At 39.6% G+C, this 18,435-nt stretch overlaps 2 long non-coding RNA genes across 12 annotated transcripts; one reads left to right on the top strand and one right to left on the bottom strand.

Moving 5' to 3' along the window:
• The first annotated feature begins 2,060 nt into the window (after positions 1-2,060).
• Positions 2,061-8,246, top strand: LOC109199455 (uncharacterized). Of its 8 annotated transcripts, none has more exons than XR_003221355.1 (7): positions 2,061-2,082; positions 5,606-5,777; positions 5,876-6,349; positions 7,062-7,223; positions 7,382-7,568; positions 7,673-7,794; positions 7,937-8,246. It is a non-coding gene; the product is annotated as an uncharacterized LOC109199455 (long non-coding RNA). The 8 variants fall into 8 exon arrangements; XR_002059867.2 differs by lacking the exon at positions 2,061-2,082 and adding an exon at positions 3,291-3,340; XR_003221362.1 differs by lacking the exon at positions 2,061-2,082 and adding an exon at positions 3,296-3,340 and having other exon boundaries at positions 5,611-5,777.
• Positions 8,247-10,348: 2,102 nt separating this feature from the next.
• LOC102078782 (uncharacterized) lies at positions 10,349-17,638 on the bottom strand. Of its 4 annotated transcripts, none has more exons than XR_003221378.1 (5): positions 17,624-17,638; positions 13,350-13,461; positions 12,481-12,638; positions 11,990-12,048; positions 10,349-11,033 (listed from the first exon to the last, which is right to left on the bottom strand). It is a non-coding gene; the product is annotated as an uncharacterized LOC102078782 (long non-coding RNA). The 4 variants fall into 4 exon arrangements; XR_003221383.1 differs by lacking the exon at positions 17,624-17,638 and adding an exon at positions 13,831-13,996; XR_003221381.1 differs by lacking the exon at positions 17,624-17,638 and adding an exon at positions 13,551-13,781.
• Between the last annotated feature and the right edge of the window lie 797 nt (positions 17,639-18,435).

The following is an 18,435-nucleotide window of genomic DNA, read 5'->3' as shown; positions in this document are numbered from 1 at the left end:
TCTTTCTTCGTGAAAAGCGCTGGATACTCGCCTTTCAGTTTATATGCAACCAAAATCTTGTACTCGTCTGGTTCCATTCTCTTGTGGTGTTTGTTATTTTCGAAAACAAATTGTAAAGTAATCTTCTAGTTAGTTCAGAGCCACTCTGTTTTTCGGTTCGTGCGCACAACGTGAGCTAATTTGCATAATTGATGAGGAAAACCCACGTGACCAGAGATTTTGGAAAAATTTGACAATGTCGGAGTCAAGTAGGCCTACGAAAGGTTGGCCAAAACTAACTTGCAAAATTTTGAAAAGCCCTGTGACTTACAAAGACGATATATATATATTTAAATGTTGTTTTAAATTTTATTTATTTACAAAGAAAAACTCTGCCAATGTGCATTATTGATGGGGGGGGCACACATTTTGGCAGCCGAGGCCACACAGCCTGATAAATTTTGTATCCCTCCATAACTTTTGCTGTGAAGGAGAAATCGTCTCCAAAGTTACTGTACTTATTGGTTATACTGTGACTTATTTTGCAAATATACCCTTTGTGATAGCAAAGCCAATATGGATTAAAGATAGGGGGGGCACACATTTTGGCAGCCGAGGCCACACAGCCTGATAAATTTTGTACCCCTCCATAACTTTTGCTGTGAAGGAGAAATCGTCTCCAAAGTTACTGTACTTATTGGTTATACTGTGACTTATTTTGCAAATATACCCTTTGTGATAGCAAAGCCAATATGGATTAAAGATAGGGGGGCACACATTTTGGCAGCCGAGGCCACACAGCCTGATAAATTTTGTACCCCTCCATAACTTTTGCTGTGAAGAAGAAATCCTCTCCAAAGTTACTGTACTTATTGGTTATACTGTGACTTATTTTGCAAATATACCCTTTGTGATAGCAAAGCCAATATGGATTAAAGATAGGGGGGGCACACATTTTGGCAGCCGAGGCCACACAGCCTGATAAATTTTGTATCCCTCCATAACTTTTGCTGTGAAGGAGAAATCCTCTCCAAAGTTACTGTACTTATTGGTTATACTGTGACTTATTTTGCAAATATACCCTTTGTGATAGCAAAGCCAATATGGATTAAAGATAGGGGGGCACACATTTTGGCAGCCGAGGCCACACAGCCTGATAAATTTTGTACCCCTCCATAACTTTTGCTGTGAAGAAGAAATCCTCTCCAAAGTTACTGTACTTATTGGTTATACTGTGACTTATTTTGCAAATATACCCTTTGTGATAGCTTCGCTACAAAATGTAAACCGAGTGTAAATTCACCGGAGAGCGACGTGTTTCCATGATCGCGTCTGGTTTTACAGTATTATAGTATCAAAGTATTTTTCTAGACAAAGTATTCCCAGCAGGTTATTTCAGTGTACAGTTTAATGTAAATTGTCTTCCACACGGCACATTACAATGTCACGAAACTAATATTAAATTAATCGAGCCTGCCGTTTTCCAGCTTTTACTCTTTATTGCGTCGACTGCAGATCAGTGACAAGTAGCGTACAGAACGGAGCTGGGCAAGTGGCTCCTCCTACTTTGCGCGCTCTCGTGGATGGGGAAACAATTTTTGACGGGGGTAACTACTTTGGCACAACAGGGGCATGGCCCGCCTCCCGTGACATCACGCTCCAAAGCCCTATTGACGACAAGAGATTGCCGAGGAAGAGCCTGTTGTCCGTATATTTATACATTTCCGAAATCACATTGTAGTGATGTGTACTGAACACAATATATTATATAATGTAAACAACTATCTGAGAAACAGCAGATACAGCAGATAAATTAATTATAGGCTATTACTTTTGTATCGTTTATTGCATTTATGGAGGGAGAGGTGTATGCTGGGTAATGGCACAGCTAGCGACTGGGTGACCCGCTTCGGATGTTCAGTCCATCAGGCGTTATTAGCAGAAATCAGTCCCATAGATGTGGGCCATCATGGGCCATCTCCACCTGCTAGATTGTTCAGAAGGTTGTTATCATCCATCCAGATGGAGGATCAGTAACAGGAGCGTGGGAAGACTCCAGAATCCACTCTGGCTGGAATCCGGTGGATACAGCAGTGTTTACAGGTAAGGCCATTTAAACGGACAGCATTTATAGAATGACTATTAAAAGTCAGCGAGTGTCAATAATGTTAATGTGGTTATGTTAGTAATACAGCGAGTGCTAATATAACAGCTTTAAGATGCATTTGTAGATATTATTACGTGTTTTACCGTCTTTATGGTGCTAGCTTAAAGTTACGGTGTAAACGTTAGCTTATATTGTAGTAAAGCTGTTACTGTTTAAAGGATGTTAGCACAGAAATATTAGCTTCTGTCATGACTGATGAAGTTACTAGTTAATAAAGTTTCCAGTAAAGTGATTAATCGGAGCCATAGATTGACAGTAAATATCCCGATTAGCTTCAATGCATCTGTAATAAATATGTGCAAGTTTCAATGCTTCGTTTAAACTGTATGCAGAGCTGGACTGGCCATCGGGCATACCGGGCATTTGCCCGGTGGGCCGCTGGCGATTTTTTGTTTTTATGGGCCGATGGATTTTTTTTTTTTTTTTTTTTTTTTTTTTTTTTTTGCTAGGAAGGGTGTATATATAATGAAAGGTGTTGGATTGGCCAATTGGTCATGATCGACTCTGGGCTGGACCAATTACAGCCGAGGAGGCCGGATGCACCCTCCCCCTTGTTTAGCAATCTTATAGACGAACTAAAGAAAATGGAGAACAAAAACAGGAAAGGAGGTGTTTATGAAAATATCACTAAATCTGTCATTTATTAATTTTAATATTAATTAATGATCATGTCTCACCTCTTGTGTTCTTGGTCTTAATTTAAGGTTTTTCCTATAACGATTGACAGATCACGTGACTTTCGCGCATTGCATGCCGGGAACTCGAGGCAAAACAATCCAAGTACCGCATCAAATGCAAGCATTTGCAGCACTGCAAAATGTTCATTCTCCGGTTCCAGTACCTTCTTGGTTTTTCTTTGCCGCACGAAAAAGGAATGTACAAAACGAAGGAGAACAATGCCGGTCCCTACAAAGACAGACTCGACGAAAAGGCAAAGAAAAGATACCAGGAAAAAATCAAAGGAGTGAGAGGGTCAGACCCTTATGAGCACACAGAGTGGACAAAAGACGTCAGCGTGCTGCCCAACTTTCACCACGCTCAGATTTATAATTATACGGTTCTTGGAGTGAGTGCATACACTCATGAAGTTTTTAGTAACTTCAGGTCACTGCAACAAGCCCAGGTACAGTTTACCGATGGATGGGTACAGGACCTTGAAATGCACCGTGTAGAACGACCATCGTACAAACAAAGGTAAGTTTACCAGTCTCACAAATCGTCGTCATAAATACACAATCGTTAACCGTTTATTAATATAACCTTTGAGCTCAACGGTAATTAATTAGTAGTGGAAATAATTTCTGGTACATTACAGAAATGTAGCAGTGACAATAATATTGTATGTTGTAATAGCACTGGACAATTAGTGATACAAAACAACTGTTTTATCCTGTGAATAAAAGTATATGTTTTTGTCAATGTACCGTGGTAATAACAGAAGCGAAACGCAATATTGTGTCAGGACAATTCACTATTTATGCACAATAAATAAAGAAGCATAGCGCGACAATTTCTGTTCAGCGCCAGACTTGCTTGTAACCTATATCACCAATTATGTTAAGAAAAATGACGTATTAACTGCTACAAAACACTGACCTTTGTGGGAATGCTTGGAGCAGACTAACATGTGAGCTGGAGTGTTCTGAGACGTTATATTTGGTATATCCAGACCATCCGTTGGCTCTTACTTCAGAAAAATTTCTCTTCAACGACGTAATCCGATAAAAAAAACGATCTCTTTACCCATCGGCTTCCCGTGGCTGTCATGCGACCGGCTATTGCAGTTAATAATACAACAGCTTCTTGCCATTTTTTGGGTTTCTTTTTATCGCTGTGTAACGGAGTTCAATTGAAAGCCTGCGTGCGCTAGTACCTCTTGCCTCAAGTTCCCAGAATCCTTTGCGGTTTTACCCCTGAATGACGTCACATTTTCAATCTCTATCCTGGTGGGCCGGTCTCTAGTCAAAATGCCCGGGCCGGTTTTTTGTCCCAGTCCAGCCCTGACTGTATGATACTTATACTGACCCAGGGTCAGTGTAAAATACAATCCTAGCTGTGTGAACAAAGCCTGGCTCCTTTAATCCTGCATGACAAACCTCAGGATGCAGGTTATTATTACTCTTTCCTGCTGGCACACCTGTCACACCTGAGAGTCAGCTAGAAACTTACAGTGACGTGGACATCATGCAAAGACTGCCAGACTCTGTAATACTGTAAATGATCAGTGACTCAGGTTAACACTAAACTTTAAACAGTACCTCTGTGTCTCTGTGTGTGCTGAACATCTGGAATCAGATTGAGTCAGGCTGCATCAGCTGAATTTGTTATTTGTAAATATCAATATTTTTTATTCAGGTGTGGGGAAAATACGTAAGACTGCAGTGAAGCGATGTACCAGATTAATCCCTGGCCAAAGGCATCGTACTTAAATCAGACTACTGATCCAGCCACATCAGCCTTTTGTGAGGTCTGTTTAAAGTAGACTTAAAATGAACTGCAGGTTCCTGAGAGGTGGACTGTGAGCACAGAGACACATGTTCATACATACAGCTGTAGCAAGCTTACATTAATTTTAAATAGATGTGTTACTCTGATGTCTGTCTCTGTGTTAGTCCTCTGACAGACTGGTGACCTGTCCAGGTGTGCTCTACCTATGACTACTGGGACAGGCTCTTGCTCCTGTAATAGAAATTTTCTATTATTCTCATTTAAAGTATTTAAGTGCTTATGCATATGCTTAGTTGTGACACTGTTATAGACTGTTCAGTGAAAGTTTCTAAAACTAGATGAACTTACTTCAGCATCAGCAGTTTGAGAAAACAACTCCCTTTACAGGTGCTGATAAGGCCAAGGGCACAAAACAGCTTAATCATTGATCCGTTAGGTTTCATAGCGAGACGAGTGAAGTGTGGTATGATCAGTTTGTAACTTCCTCCCTCTTCCTTGGAATGCACAAAGGAGTAGGAGCACGACTTCTGTGGCAGAGCTGGCATGACTGTGAACTGTGATGTTTGATGTGTGTTGGCTCTCCTGCACGCAGTAATAAATAGCTTGATCACAGCTCTTTCTGTGTTGCAGACTTTATTTACAAAATTCCATGATACCCTCCACCCTCCCACTGTGAACATGAATTGAATATTCAGAAGACATTTGTTTAAATACTTCTAGAAATCTGAGCTGTTGGTGTGGTAATAATATTAGAGCTGGCAATCTTTCTTACTGAATCTCTACTGTGAGTCATGTTACCTGAGATTAATTCTATGTTTACCTGACAGTCTGGAGAAATGTGCTGTGTGAAGGATGTAAATCAAATCAGATCTTAACTGCTTACATTTAAGGAGCCTGGTCATATTTAATTATAATATGAACCAATGATTTTCTGATTGATGATTCTAAGAGAGTCTTTGTGGAAATCCTGTTTGGCTTTTTGTCATTTTAATTCTCTTTTCCATTTGCCAGAACAGTTCTCCACAGTCGCTGTCCACATGGGTCAGTGGGACCAAGAAGCACTCTGCTAATGTGTGGACCAGCAACATCCAGCAAGACCCAGACAGCGTTTTCTATCTCCCAGCTGGAGTTTTTTGTTTGTGACTGGAGAGTCAGATTTTTGTTGAGCCTCACACTTGCAGAGGTAAGTCAGTTTGTAGAGATCCCTCCCACCCTGGCTTTCATGTGCTAGATTTCATATCTGAAACAGTAACATTTCAGTGACTGCTGCTTATACCACAGGTTAATACACGCCACTGATCCCTGATGGGAGAATCATCACCTCTGCCAACAAAGAAGCCTGGGGGATGTTTGTTTGCAGTCTGATGATGGGACATCATGCTCTGCATCTTCAAAGTTTGTCTCTTGATTATTATTCATACACAGTAATGTGAAGTATGCTTATATCTAGTATAACTGGACCAACCTGGTGCTCTTCATTTATGGAGGCTGTTGAGTCTGAATGTTGGATGTTGTGTATCTCGTGTTCTCTGGGCTTTGTTGTCCTCAGTCTTTTTGCAGGATCAGAAAACAAAACCAGGAGGCACGTAAATGTTTCTTCTCCAATTGGATGATGATAAGACTGTGACACAGGATGCCACCTTTAGTCTTGTGATGAAGCAAAGCTCAGGAAGAAGTGTGATTCAATTGTACCCACATGTGTGCTGCTGAGAAGGATGTACAGGGGCACCTGCAGCCAAATCCAAGCCTCCTCAGGTTAGTTGTAGTTGCAGAATGCTTTACGACTGAGACAGCTGAGGCATCAAATGTTTGATTAAACGGATGAAAAAGAGAAGTTTCTTCCCTATAATTATCACTTTTTAAAATCTTTAGCAACTTCAAGTCTGTCAGCGTGCTGAGGTCACAGAAACAAGAAAAGAAGCTTCAGACTTCAGAGTGTTGTTTACAGTTTTCTGTCATCATGATCTCCCCTGAAGTTTATCACTGTCAGCCAAGCAGTAAGTCCACAATACTGTGATGATGATTCTGACTTTGGTCACAGTTGCATAATATTTTAATAATATAAAATTATTTTTTGTAATTCATATTTTTTCTGTTAATCAAAAATTTACTTTGTGAAATTTGTATTTGAGAATGCAGAATGTGACAGTATATTTTGGTTCAATATTTAATTTCTTTCAGTTGCAATTGTTATATATACATACATATATATTCTAATTTAGCAAACGAATTAATCAAAAATATATATACATATATCTGTATTAGTTTTAATAAATTAATTTGACACCTGTATTGAAAATACCATATTGTATTCATACAGAATCAGTTTGGTATCTTTGTTTGTCTGTTCACTGATTGCTGAAACTAAGAGCTACTTTGATCTGTTTAGATCTAAAGTATCCAAAGTTGAGCTCTAATGTTTCTTCACCCTTGTGTGTGTGATATCTGATTTCCTACATGCTGGCAGAGCAGAGCGGCCGTTTGTGCTCACAGATGGTGAAGGTGTGGAGAGACGGCGGTGTTTCCTCAGAAGAACCAGCAGAGTCACAAAGGGCACGAGTCCTTCTCACCACCTTGACTTGCTGACTGATGCTCGTCTGCACTGCACAGAGGAAATCAACTGACCGAGGTTTGTCCAGTGACGTGTTATGAAATGTATATTTGTTTTATGCTTACAGATATGTTTTTCTTGACAGAGGCTCTGCAGAGGTTAGACAAAGCAGAGAAAATATGTGCTTTACATTTCACTGTGATTTACTGGGATATTTGTTGCCTGATGTTCAGCAGGAATGGAGAAATGGAATCAAAGGGAGAAGTTTTTGATGTTTTTGTAATGATGTAAGTAAATCTCCAGTTTCTGAGTGAGGGAGAGAGGAGTCATCATCCAGGTAAAGTGACGTGGATCAGTGGACACACTTGTCTCCCCTTTAAAGGAGACACTCTTAGAGAGAGACGATCCGAGTCATCCTTAAATGTTAGTGCTTTCAAATACACAAACATTTTTAAAGGACAAAATCGAACATCCCACTTTGACTGTAATACAATTAAATCTTTGCATGTGTGTTTTCAAACTCTCAGATGGGCAGGATATCAGTCTTGGACTGTCTAACCTGCAGGAGCAGCACTGAATGATCACCACACATGAGCATGTTCCTGCAACATTCAGCATCTGATCTGCCATCTGTGTGCTGCTGCTTTTGGTAAGTAGAGTTACCTAACTACAGTAACTCTAAACACATGCCATCCATTTCTAACAGCCTGGTTACTTCCTGTCAGTTATTTTAGAAACCATGTGGTCACCTGACCTAAGACTGTTTCTTCTTCTTCCCCTTAATGTTGAAGTGTCAAATGTCAAACAGCTGGAGAGGAAACTACACCAGTGTACTGGGATGTTTCACCAACACGTGCCAGACGCTGTTCCTTCATGGTTTCATCACCAGAGACAGCCCCGCCCACCTCAGGACCTCGCCATTGATCATGATGATTATAATAATGACAGCGAGCGGAACTAAGACTGTAAAAATCCATGACCAGAATGTTTAGATGCTTTCTAATTATTAATGAATACTGAGAGCCTCTTTCTGTGTTTTGTCTGTTTTGGGTTTTTTTTTTTTTTTACCTCATTTGTTACTAACAAAGTTCACCAAACTCACACAGTTTACATTCTGTATGTTTCCATCTTTACCAGCCACACTCTTAACTGCAATTAAGCAAATAATCCTTAGAAATTGTCGTTTTTCTCTTTTGTAATTGATGATAATTCAGTGAATATACTGCACTGCTTCCTTTTGTTTCGTCTCACATTGCTTTAAGTTTTTCAGTGTCCAGTTATTTTTTTACTGCTGTTTGAATTCTCTGCATGTTTGACCCTGTAGACTGTTTAATGGACTGCTTGTCTTCCTGTTTGTAACCGCCGCCTGTTTTTGACTAAAGATTTGGATTTCTGACTTTAACACAGCCTCTGCGTGTCCTCCCTTTGTGTCCTCTTCCTCTGTGAATGTGTTGCATGTGTCACAGATTCATTTATTAACAGCTTTCCCACGGTCAGTTGCATCAGCATTCATTCACAGCACATTGGAGAAGGATTCAGATTAATACAGTGATCTTATAGTCAGAATTATCCTGACAGACTCCCACTGTAAATTATCTTTCATCAGGTACATTTTAAAGTTCAGTATTTCAAAGCAGGCGTTATGAAGAATCATATTGGCATTAGGACTGTAACAATATGTACTTACAAAGTCAAAGTTTTTTAATTATGCTAGAATATTGGAAGACAATCAACTTTTAGTGTTTTCTGCATATTAATTATACTGAAATAGAGATGGTGACCATAACTGTACAGAAGCACTAAACAACTGACAGTCTAACAGACATTATTGGCCCGAGCCGTCATGCACAGTGAGTCTGATCCTTTGCTGTGAGAGTCTGACAAGCATGTTTCTGGTCAGTTTGGAAGAAATAATATCACAATGTTGATCTTTTTTTCAATATTCCTTTTACAACATAAACTGTGATCAAAGCTACTTATGTTCACAGCATGTAATAATACTGACAGTCCAGGGCATTGTGGTCTGTTGAGCTAGGGTTAGGGTTAGCAATTCAGACATATGTAATCAATATTACTCTTGCTGGATATAACAAACACCTAGGAATTCATATTATAATTTGATTTTCATGAAATATTCATATTCAGTATCAGTCATTTTATATTATAACCACGTATCCACCCAGGCTCATGGTGGGGCAGGGCTCTGTCCTGGGATGCTTGAGTGAAAGGTAATGTACACCCTGACCAGGTATCCAGTCTGTCACAATTGTTTTCAATATTTGGTTCTAAAATATGACTGAAAACAAAAATCCAACTAGGATTCTTGCATATGATGGGTGAAGTCTGTCTTTGACTGTATTGTCCAGCTGATCCATCAAACCCCCAGCAGGTGACCCTTATCATAACACAGTAACAATGTAAAAAATTAAACAGAAACAGTCTAAATGTAAAGTGCATTCTAAACTCCTCTTCAATAAATTATATGCAAAGAGTCATTCAGGACTGTAAAACGTGAACTACAGAACCCAGAGTCTTCATCATTAAATCTCTGGTTGCTTCATTTTTCTATCTTATATCAGATACTTTAAAGGTTTTAATAAAGTTGCATTCTCATGGTGAGGCAAAGTGCTTTATGTGTGTGTGCGTGTGTGTCATGAACGGCTGTAAAAGCCCTTTAATTACAGAACAAAGCGGGGTTTGAGTTCGAGTTACGGCAGACTGGCGCTACTTTAAACGGAACGCAGCCTTCCTACGGCGGACAGCTAATAACAGGAATCGGACGCGGTCCACCCTAGTCCACAGCAACCACCATAGCAACTGCCTAGCATGTCTTTAAAAACATATTCTTTATTCATAACTATCAAAAACGTGAAATGATTTGTAAAGTGTGAAAGTGTCACAGCTGCAGAGAGCTATGGCGGTATCTTTGGAAGCTGTTTACATAGCTAATAATATACGATGTAACCATGGAGACAGTCAGTCACGTGAGGTAGCGGTGAATGTTTACTACAGGTGATTGCGTGCACAGCGTCCACACGCTGCAGAGGGTAAAGACATTACTTCAATATTGTTTTATATTTATATATATTTGCCTTCTGTTGACCATCACCTCAGGTTCACCATTACAGTTTCAGCATACAGATGCACACTGTCTAAATGTGAACACATTCAAAAAAATCATGTCTCAGAAATAAGCACAGCTGTTCATGTTTGTCATTATAGTTTTATTTGTAAGAAAATTGTGAACTTCATATTGTGTATCAAGTCAAAGAACATTTGACAAGTCTGAGTCATTCCTTTGCCCTATGAGAGCTGGAATAAATATATATCCTGACAGTTACAGTTGAAACAGTAGAGACAGGTAGAAATGGGATCGGACTAATCTTTGCTTAGTCAGATACCTCCTGTGTTCAGTCCATCATATTAAAAAACAAACAATAGCACGATCTGTGTGATTTTGCATCCATTTCCAAATCGTAGTCAAGCAGCCCAGTCTCATAAATAGGTAACAGAAATGTCTCTAATGTAGACGTGCACAGTGTAGTGTAAGCATTAAAAGATCATAAAGGAAACACTAACATTTATGTGAAACTAATTGTAATAAAAAATGAGCAGGTGCTTTACAGATTCATAAGAAAGGATCTGAAAACAACACTTTCTTTGGTCTAAGTGGTCAAAGTAGAAAACAGAACTGATGTTCAAGAACAAACCGTAGCTGCACTAATATTACACATCTCCATTGTTGTGGTGAACAGACATGTTGCTTTTAAAACCACATGCAGTGTGTGACCATGACTGTCCACTGAGACCATGAACGCCACTTCGCTGAAGCATTCTTCTTCTTCTTGCCGTCAGAATGGAAGCAGACAGAGCACGAGCTGCTTTGATCTACAGAAAGGAAAAAGCAGAACATCTGAGCTGAAACCATTAAGATAGAAACAATCGTTCAATGCAGTCTCTCAGGTAGCTTAGCCTGCTGCAACTGTTGATACAAGCTCAGTACAGTTAACACAGTGTCGGGGAACTTCAGTGTGGGAACTAGTGGCTTTAGGTTTGTAGTCATTTAACTTTCATCCATTCATTCATTTAATTCAGGAGGAAGAAATGTCAGGTTGGTGCAGGCTGGTTACATGCATTTGGTCCCATGCTGTCTTTAACCAAATGACTTGGTTCATTTTATGGCTGGGCTGTATGTGGGGTTATATCATGTTATTTGGGCAGGACTACCTGTCCCCTGTTAGGCTTAGAAAGTTTCTCCATAAGCAGAGCTTCTAACTCTTATAGCTTTTAGCACATCTGTAGCTGTGCAGGCTGACAGGTTTTTGGTGGCTCTTTTTACCCCACACTGGTTGTGAGTGTGTAAATAGCCCCACTAGTTCTTTTGGGTTGCAGTTAACTTGGGAGGAAGGGGTGGGTCTGCCATGACTAGATGAATAAGAATGATCTGGGATACATAAATTTCATAATGCATGCATATATCTCTATAAACCTGGCCTGAGGGCTGCCATTTTTTACATTCAGTTATTTCTCTTAGAAATGTTGGATCTAAATAATGAATGTGTTACAGTTAAACTGACACTGGTCAGTGTAAATGGCTCATTGGGACAAAGAAACCTTTAAATTAAATACCATCACCTGATATCGAGTGTCAAACAATATCAAAGCTGTAAAAGCTGTTTACAGTCAGAATGTATAAAAACTATGATTGTAAATAAATTCAAACAAGTGAGCTTTTCTCTTTGTGCTGAATATCAACACTGTGATTTCTTAGACTGTAAGCTTCACATCAGCACAGTTGTAGAAGCCATCACTCCAAATGTCTTTTGATAACAAGAAAAAAATACCTTTTCAGTCCACGGCCTGAAGTTCTTCTCCAAACATCTTCTGCCATCGGCTTTGTCTGCTGGTTTGAAGACAATAAACCACAAAAAGATGATTTAGTCACTTTGTCTGCAACATGAAGCTCGAATGTGTCGTGCAACGATGTTGAATAGCCGCTGTTATCCCTCTGCTGTGTCTGTAGGATTGTACTGTACAGCATCTCATTCATATGTGAGGAATGCTAATGTAACACAATAACAGACGTCTGGTCTTACATCATTAAAATATAAAGGGCAGGAGATATTTAGATATTTTTATATTGATATTACATTTTATAGCTGACAGATATTACTAAATAGATATAATTTACTAAATGGTTGATGTACATGAAAAATATGTCCATAATCACAAATGACCATGAGAGCCAGTAGAATTAATTCAACTAGACACTCAAAAGACGTCCTTAAATGCTCTTTAAGTGGCAGAACAAATGACCAAACAGTTAATCGCTTACTTGAGATGAAATCTGCTCAGCTACTTTGAAAACAGCTTCTAACTGGTTCCTCCTTTAACAGGATGACTGCTCAGGGGTAAGGCCATCATGCAGTCCAGCAACCTTTATGGTTCTGCTTTGATTCACCAGGAACTATTAGGGAAACCTTCCAGTGCCTCCTGTGAAAGACACAGGCATAAACACAAACATTTATTAACATGTTCCACAGTCTTCCAGTTTGATTTTCTCATCCTGTGGACAACAACGTACAGAGATGCAGGTTTATTGTTAACTTTTGTAAGGTTTCTTTACTGAACACATCCAGCTGCAGCTCCACTGTGATCCTGAACTGGATAAGCACTTAAGAAAATGTGTCAATAAATACATCAGCTTACTATATTTATCCAAACAGACTGGACCAATAATGCTTCACTGAGTTAGAGACTTTAACAGTCTCTTCTATGTAAGAATGTCTCGTGCTGATATACCAGCAAACTTGACAACAAAGATTTTTCAGACTACATGTAGCTGTCCTCTATGTCAGCTAACACATTTACATTCATGTCACACTTATTTCTGCTTTCCCATTTTTACCATTAATGCTTACATTTTGATTGGATACCTTGAGTTTGTAAATGATGAGATTACATAATTGGAATACAATGTATCCAATTCAAGGTCGCAGGAGGATGAAGCCAGGACAGGCTGCCAGTTTATCGCAGGGCTAACACAATACGTGTGACAGAAAATCCACTTAAATGTTTGATATTTCTAATAATAATAATAATTATGACTATTATTTAAAATATTATTTAAAGGTTTCTTTATAAATACATTTTGAATTTTTTATAACCCCTAAAATATAAACCTGAGCTGTTTCAGATTCTGACCTCTGACCTCAGTGACCAGGCTGTGTCCTCACTGCAGCTCCCTCTTGGAAGTACGTCTGCTTCTTGTCTTCCCCCAGTGATGACCGCCTGCCCTTAATATCACGTACTGTACCTGAGGAACAAAAAAGGACAAACACTTGCCTTCATTTAAGAAGTACATTCATGACGAGATATGAAAAACATATCATTATGGAAACACACTAGTTCACCCTTTGGGAGGAATCAGTTCCTGTGAAACATTTCTGTAAATGAACATCATGGAGAATGAAATGAGTTCTTCAGGTGACTCAGCAGTCCCACACTGACAAATGAAACTTCTGTGGAAGAAGAATCTGGATTTTTTTTGATTTCCAATCCAGTCCTGGTTTAAACTATTAAGGATTAAGCAACAGTGCTCATATTTGCTCTTCTGAAATCTGTGTTAAGCAACAACAAACATAAATTGGTAACAAAAATACAGCTGAGTAGAAGCTTTACACACCACAAGCAGCCATAACGCTAAATTTTAATCTTCAAATGTTTCTGAGCCGTCTTCAACCTGTTTTTAACAGAGAAAAGTCCCACAGTCAATGCAGCCTGACTCAATCTGATTCCAGATGTTCAGCACACACAGAGACACAGAGGTACCGTTTAAAGTTTAGTGTTAACCTGAGTCACTGATCATTTACAGTATTACAGAGTCTGGCAGTCTTTGCATGATGTCCACGTCACTGTAAGTTTCTAGCTGACTCTCAGGTGTGACAGGTGTGCCAGCAGGAAAGAGTAATAATAACCTGCATCCTGAGGTTTGTCATGCAGGATTAAAGGAGCCAGGCTTTGTTCACACAGCTAGGATTGTATTTTACACTGACCCTGGGTCAGTATAAGTATCATACAGTTTAAACGAAGCACTGAAACTTGCACATATTTATTACAGATGCATTGAAGCTAATCGGGATATTTACTGTCAATCTGTGGCTGCGATTAATCACTTTACTGGAAACTTTATTAACTAGTAACTTCATCAGTCATGACAGAAGCTAATATTTCTGTGCTAACATCCTTTAAACAGTAACAGCTTTACTACAATATAAGCTAACGTTTACACCGTAACTTTAAGCTAGCACCATAAAGACGGTAAAACACGTAATAATATCTACAAATGCATCTTAAAGCTGTTATATTAGCACTCGCTGTATTACTAACATAACCACATTAACATTATTGACACTTGCTGACTTTTAATAGTCATTCTATAAATGCTGTCCGTTTAAATCAGTGGTTCCCAAACTTTTTTTGCCAGGCCCCCCTTTTTTACAAGAAAAATGTTCGCCCCCCCCCCCCCGCACAAACACATCCTCCAAACACGCACACCCATATTTTGTTTACAAACTCCATTGCGGTTTATTTCACACCTTAAACATTTAGTAAACAATTAAGCAAATACAAGTAAACGGCAATAAATTACAGGTAGTAATAAAATATCCTACTAACTCTTTTACGCTACGTCCACACCTACACGGGTATTTTTGAAAACTCAGCTGTTTCTATGCGTTTGGGCTTTTCGTCAACACGTAAACGGCGTTGCGATTCACCGAAAACGGAGATTATTTAAAACTCCTTTTTTGCGTTTATGTGTGGACGAGGATTACAGAGTTCGTCACGCAACGTCAAAGGTATGTGCCTTTTTTCACGTCACGCTGTGCACCACGTTATTGTTTAAATGAGATGAATTGCAGAATGTCAGAGACAAAATACTGTTACTGTTGACTATCTTCAGGTTTTACACACTTACATATACACACGCAGTTACTGTCCCTCCATTTAGAAAGGCAGAGGCGTCACGGTGTAATTATTTTACGTGTAGTTGGTTTTTTTTCCTGTGTAATAATATTCAACATTGCTGTCAATACATTTTTCAAAAAATGTCTCTCTGTGCAAAATGGGTTTAAACACATAAACAGCTGTGGGATACTGTTTGTCCGTGATTTGAACCGGGTGAACAAATTACGGCAGGATCAGCCTGATATTATTTGTATCCCACTGTAACTTTACTGCATAAAGAGCTAACATGTCCAAAATGTCAGGAGTAGTTAGTTATTACCAGTGTTGGGTAAGTTACTTTAAATTAGTAACTTAGTTACATTACTAGTTACTTCTCTAAAAAAGTAACTCAGTTACTTCAAGTTACTCGTTACTTTCAAAGTAACTAGTTACTAGGGAAAGTAACTTTGGTTTTACTCAGAATTCTCTTGTTAATGTGTTGCTTCCGTAACTGGATACCCAGCAAGATTGTCAGTCTTCTATCTTGCTTACTTGCCACAAGTGCACTGTTCCACCTACCAATAGAAAGGAAAAAATAATGTGCACATTTCCACGAGAGAAATCCCACGCCTGGACCGTCGTTGACCGCCGCATGATTCTAGCCTGCTTTTTACATCCAACACAAAAACTGCAGTCGTGGTGCTTTTGATTGTACTCAGAACTTGGAAATTCTGCCTTCTGAATAGGAAGATGTAGGTAGGTAACACCAGACTGCAGATGAGCTGCATACAGAGCTGGACTGGGACAAAAAAATCGTCCCGGGCATTTTGACTAGAGACCGGCCCACCATTATAGGAAAAATCATAAAGCCTTTGAATGAAAATAAACACTGTTGTGACAGTGATGTACACTGTTCTGATGGTATATATGTATCAATCTATCAATTGTTTGTTGTAAGACTCAGATAATTTTTTTTTTTTAAAGCGAGACATTTTAAATGAGAATAATAAAGAAAAGTATTTCCTTGTGCCCCCCTTTCCCTGTTAATGCCCTACCTGCCCCCCTGGCAACACTTTGCTAGATCCGCCCCTGCACAGTTACCAGCTGTCAGCTACGTAGAAAAGGATGCTGGTGTTATTTGTCTCTCAGAAACAGTTCATAACTTCCCTTCAACTCATTCATGTCACCTAAAAGGTAAACCTGTTTCTACATCACCTGTTCAGCTCTGATGATTCAGTAAGGACATCTCCTGGTTTCATCTGCATGTTTCCCTCTCACCAGATAACCAAACTGATATCATGACCAGCAGCTTTACAGCTGTGGCTCCAGCAAACATCAGCTGATACTAGCAATTAATATTGAATAAATTCTAACAACAGCTGATCAAGCTTAAACGTGCTGCTGTTGTTTAACGCGACATCCGCTGGTTTCCTCTTTCTGGCGCAAAGTGAGCGATAAATAAACAAGAGAGAAAAGCCGATCAGCTGATCATTGATCAGTTTCGTGATTGAAGTAGAAACAGGAGAGAATGAGAGAAGAAGAGGCAGCTGTGCAGCTTCAGCTTTGTGTCTTTTTCATTGTAGCTGAAGTCCGGGACAAACTGTGTTCCTTTTCACCTCAGTACAAAACGCGTAATATTTTCTCTGAATACCAGACGATTCTGTTTTTTAGGGGACGGTTGGCAACTCTAATAATTAACCGTATGAACAAAATAAAGTTCAACATCAGTAACATACACCCAGCTGTATAGAAACTCCGTCATGCTAGCTAGCACGCAGTACGAAAATGTCAGCATACCGAAAATAAACTCCACCTAAACTTGGTTTATATCTGACTCAGATAGACTGCAGGTCATAACTTCTTACCTGAAGTTCAGTTCACCTGACACGCGGACCGGCGGCCGCTTCGGGTCTCTCCTCTTGCCTCCCTTTTCCTTCATCCACCTGCTGGCTTCCACCACTTGCTAATGTTATTGAATCTGTGGAAGCTCCGCGATATCCACCACACGAAGTAACGAGTAACGAGCCTATCTAAATCCCAGTAACGAGTAACGCGTTCCTGGTTTTGACATAATAACTAGTTACCGTGCTCGTTACCACAATAATAACGTAGTTACTGTAACCCGTTACTTAATAACGCGTTAGTCCCAATACTGGTTATTACAAGAAGTGTTTGTGAACTAAAAATCAAGAATGTGGGATCCTGTTTGTCCATGATTTGGAGAGCCAAGCGCGTGCTCCCGACGCAGGGGAGACCTACCTTGGCATTTGTGCATGTGAAGCCAAAGGGAAGATATGCTTCACCATATTTTCCTGTCTTTGACTTGGAAGGAAGTTGGTTTGGAAACATATTTGGCGATGCTTCATCTCCTGCTTTGCGTTTATGTGGGAGCCCCGTCAAAAACCTGTCCACAGTGTCCAAGCGCTCTTTTTTTTTTTTTTTCTTTTCATACCGCGCCCCCTCTGCAATGGCTCTGCGCCCCCCAGGGGCGGGCCCCACACTTTGGGAACCTCTGGTTTAAATGGTCTTACCTGTAAACACTGCTGCATCCACCGGATTCCAGCCAGAGTGGATTCTGGAGTCTTCCACGCTCCTGTTACTGATCCTCCATCTGGATGGATGATAACAACCTTCTGAACAATCTAGCAGGTGGAGATGGTCCATATCTATGGGACTAATTTCTGCTAATAACGCCCATTGTATGGACTGATAACAGCCGAAGCGGGTGAATAAAGTCACCGTGTCGCTAGCTGTGCCATTACCCAGCATACATCACTCCCTCCATAAATGCAATAAACGATACAAAAGTAATAGCCTATAATTAATTTATCTGCTGTATCTGCTGTTCCTCAGATAGTTGTTTACATTATATAATATATTGTGTTCAGTACACATCACTACAATGTGATTTCGGAAATGTATAAATATATGGACAACAGGCTCTTCCGCGGCAATCTCTTGTCGTCAATAAACAACGTTTAGGGAGCTCTATAGTATTCAATAGGAGGACCCTGCACGTCAATTCTCGACGCGAGGGGGTACCCTGCGCGTCGATAAGTGAAGCAGAGGGAGCCTGACCATGCGTCACACATTTGACGAGTTGGGAGTGAGAACGTGTTGGAAGAAGACCTTACTACATGACTGAAACACAAACTTCATCCACCTTAAAATATTATACATTCAAGCACAGTTCACGTTGCTTATTGAATAAAAACAAACAGGCTGGATGATAGAATGATTTTATTTTTATTTTATTAAACACTCAAAACTTACACTAGAAAGCTGGTGTTTGGAAGAGAATTGAAAAAATACTAAAAACATAATTTGATCATTAATGGAGCAG

Source organism: Oreochromis niloticus, linkage group LG1, assembly GCF_001858045.2.
Source record: "Oreochromis niloticus isolate F11D_XX linkage group LG1, O_niloticus_UMD_NMBU, whole genome shotgun sequence".
In the NCBI taxonomy this organism is placed as follows: Eukaryota; Metazoa; Chordata; class Actinopteri; order Cichliformes; family Cichlidae; genus Oreochromis; species Oreochromis niloticus.
The sequence above is the reverse complement of the archived record's forward strand: the minus strand, read 5'-3'. Positions and strand labels throughout refer to the sequence as shown.